This window comes from Onychomys torridus, chromosome 4, assembly GCF_903995425.1.
Source record: "Onychomys torridus chromosome 4, mOncTor1.1, whole genome shotgun sequence".
In the NCBI taxonomy this organism is placed as follows: domain Eukaryota; kingdom Metazoa; phylum Chordata; class Mammalia; order Rodentia; family Cricetidae; genus Onychomys; species Onychomys torridus.
In genome coordinates this window covers 29440550-29444573 of record NC_050446.1, presented here as the reverse complement: position 1 = coordinate 29444573, position 4024 = coordinate 29440550, and positions in this window count along the sequence as shown.

Below are 4024 nucleotides of genomic sequence, written 5' to 3'. Positions count from 1 at the left end.
AGATGACATAACAGGCTACTCAGTCTTCTGTCAGAGATCAGACCGAGCAGCAAGCAGTTTCTGAAAGAATCATGAACAATGGACAATCAATCTTCAACGCCCCTGATAGCAGAGTCGAGGGAGGTAGCATGTACCAAGCCTGGGTCATCCCCTACAATATCACAAGGCAATGACCAAATATGGACAAATCCTCTACCCTACCTTGGAACTTGACCAAACTTGCCCAAAGATGGTAAAACTGTAGCACTAGCCAATTAGAAATGTATTAACATAGTTGCCACTTGCTTAAGCCAGTCATAGATAGGATGACCTAACTGGTTCTAGAGTTCCTTTAGCTGTGTATTAAAGGAGCCTGTCAGCTTCTCTCAGGGTCACCATTTTGCCTTTGTGTCAGATGTGTGGCACCAGCATGCTGGAACTCTTACTCTTGAGATAATAAATGCTCTTGCTGATTGCATACATGTCTGGTGGTCTTTTGTGGGACTTCTCTAGGACCCTAACGTCGAGTTCATTCCATTTGGTGAGGGAGACAAGGGTGTTGCAAAATATACATCTTATGTCTGTGAGACTTTCCTGTGATACTCAAGCTACAGACATTGTATTCAATGAGTGCATGGTAGAAACCAACAGCTTTGTACATTAACTGGTGGAATTTGATAAGGCTTATTCAAATCCTCCATTAGAAATTCCCCAAGATTTTGGGGCTAGGGATGTAGTTCAGTGGCAGAGAATTTGTTTGGCACATGTAAGGCCCTGGGTTTGCTCTCTGGCACTGCAAAAAGAAATTGATAAAAAGTTGTCTAAGTTTTTAATGCCTGGTTCTTGATAATAATGATTGACTATATTAGTCTGCCAAATTTCAGGTTGAATAAAGTAAACTTATTGTTATAATTATTTTTGAGACAGTGTCTCACTGTGTATCCCTGGCTGGCCTAGAATTTACTATGCAGACCAGGTTGGCCTAAAAGTTACAGAGATCTGCTGGCTTCTGCTTCTTGGGGTTAAAGGTATGCACCACCATGTCCAGCCAAAAGTTTAAAAATTTAATATGTACTTAATTTTTCCCTGTGGTGCCTCTCAGACTCTCATTGTTCTGGTGGACATAGTGACAGTCTAAAAGCCCACCCAATGTGTGGCATTTTCTAATCATATCTAAAGAAAGAATCCTCTTTAAACAGAGAATACAACTTGGAGACACTAGTTCTGTGGTTGAGAGAAGAGCATGCTATCAGAGGTACTTCGTGTGGCTACTTGATTTCAGATAATCTCTTTATACTTTGGTTTCTTCACCTGTAGGGATAAGACTTAAGTCTTATACAGTTGTTGGTAAAATAAAGAGATTCATGGAATTCCAAGGAATTTTTATAATATGTAATATTGTGGTAGTTTGAATGTATTGCCCCCCATAAGCTCATAAGGAGTGGCACTATTAGGAGGTGTGGCTTTGTTGGAAGAAGTGTGTCATTGTGGGAGGCTCAAGTCACAGTTGACTTTCTGTTACCTGCAAGATGTAGGACTCACAGCTCCTTCTCCAGCACCATGTCTGCCTGCATGCCGCCATGCACCCTGCCATGGTGATAATGAACTAAACCTCTGAAACTGTGAGCTACCACCTCAATTAAATATTTTTTTAAAAATTGCTGTGGTCATGGTGTCTCTTCACAGCAATAGTAACCCTAACTAAGATAAATAGGTAATGCTAAAATATGTAATTTTAGCAATTACAGTAAGTAATATTAATGTATGTGTACAAGGGTTGAATATTTGTCTGTATGGACTGTGCTTTGCAGAGTGCCTGCCTAAATGTCAAGCAGAATTCAAACTGCTAGCATATGATTCAGTTTTAGAATGACAGGGTCCCAGGTGGGCCTGGTGGTGGGCTTGTAATCCCAGAACTAGAGATGCCAAGGCAGGAAGGTTGTGAGGTCTAGACCAGATTAAACAAAAACAAAATAGAAAAATAGAATATATGCATTATGAGAGCAGTTGAGGAGTTATTACAGGAGAAGAAAGAGTTCAGCAAGAGGGGAAAGGGAGCTGGGGATAGAGGCTAGGAAAGAGGGAGGATAAGATCAAAACATAATGCACGTGTATACATTTACCTTTATATATAGATATAAAATGTCACAATGAAGTCCATTTCTTTGTATGTCATTAAAAATTAATAAAAAGCCGGGTGGTGTGGCGCATGCCTTTAATCCCAGCACTCGGGAGGCAGATGCAGGCAGATCTCTGTGAGTTCGAGGCCAGCCTGGGCTACCAAATGAGTTCCAGGAAAGGCGCAAAGCTACACAGAGATACCCTGTCTTGAAAAAATAAAACAAAACAAAAAACCACAAAAAATTAATAAAAAACCAAAACAATAACAAAAGGATGTTAGGAGGCCAGCGAGATCCCTAAGCAGGTAAAAGTGTTTGTCTGGCAAGCTTGATGACTCAGTTCCCTTCCAGAAAATAGCCACATATAAAAACCCAGATTCAGTGACCCACTTACACCTGTACTTCCAGCACTCCTACTGTGAGATGGGAGGGACCATAGGAGAGTCATCCAGGAGCTCCAGGGGCACCTGCCCCCCCCCCCATTACAACCACAGCAGAGGATGCTGGTATCTCAACAGCCTTCCTCTCTATCTTTGCTTCTCTATTCTAGACCAGCTCTTCTCCAGTCACTGTCAGGTCTCCTAGCATCTCCTTCCAAAAATAAAAATAAAAATAAGCAAGAGGAAAATTATATTGAACTAATAACCCATGGTTGTCAAAAGACGAAAATTACAACACGTTTAGTTTAAAAACCAAGATGACTTTTTAATTGTGATTCTAGAATCAGAATCTAATGAATTGGGCAGATAATAATTTTATAGGTGAAAAATGAGGGGGTGGCTGAGGAATGTAAACCTCACACAAAAACAAATAGGCTGTTAAAAAAAACACACTTTTCCGTTTATTTTTATGTAACATGCATGAGTGCTTTGCCTAGGTGTATCCGCATTACGTGTGTGTCCAGAGAGGCCAGAAGAGGGCGTTCATCCTCTGGAAGTGGAGTGACAGCAGGTTGTGCGGGACCAGCCATGTAGGGGTTGTGAAACGAACCCTGTTTCTCTGTGAAAGAAACAAATGCCCCTAACCACTGATCCATCTCTCCAGCCTCCAAAAGGCTATTTGGAAGTTCCTGTGTTGCAAAGGTTAAAGCTATTATTCTGCTGTGTAAAACTGGCTTGCTTAGGGATTTGGCCGTAATCTCTCATCTGATTTATTGGAAGGATAACTTCCTTCTCCACGGCCTGGGATTTCAGCATGAGTGACTTCCCTTTCCCTCTGATTTGTTGGTCTAATGCAAAAACTCAGTCCAAACCAATGGCCTCTTATAAGTTCTCATGAATAAATTCATGCTCCAGCTAAAATTCAGCGGGAAATTAAAATTACCCAAGTAATACACAGACTTTTTGTACTTTCTAACTGGACTGACAACATAAAAGAAACGCTTATCTTTTTTTTTTTTTTTTTTTTTTAAAGACAGGGTCTCACTATGTAGCTCTGGTGTCACCGTAAACAGGGTCCCATCAGAGCTCTTGACGGAAAGGATTTTCATTCGGCCAATGTGTTATTTTAGACTGAGTTATTGTTTACTATGCACAGCTATAGGACGCCACAGCCTAGAAGACACTGAGATCTTTTTGCTACCTTCCACGATTCTGTACTTATGAGAGGCTCAGCTGTGGAGTATTTGGATCTTGGTGTAGGAACAGGAAACCGTTCTTGATAGAAGCCAGATATTTTTCCTGCAAAGGGAAAGCTCACATCTAGTGAAGTGTTTGCCTACAAAATCTTGACAACATAAAGATTAGCAGAAATCTTTCAAGGAAGGAGGTCATAAAAACCAACCCAGGAAACAGCTTTCCCAGCTTCATGGCCAGTCTTCTGCTGGCGTCAAACTTTGCAGCCTTCTAGGAAATTACCGTGAGCTTTAGGATTTGGATAGAGAGCTCTGTCTCGACTTTAGTTGCTATCCAGTTTTTCACCAGTAT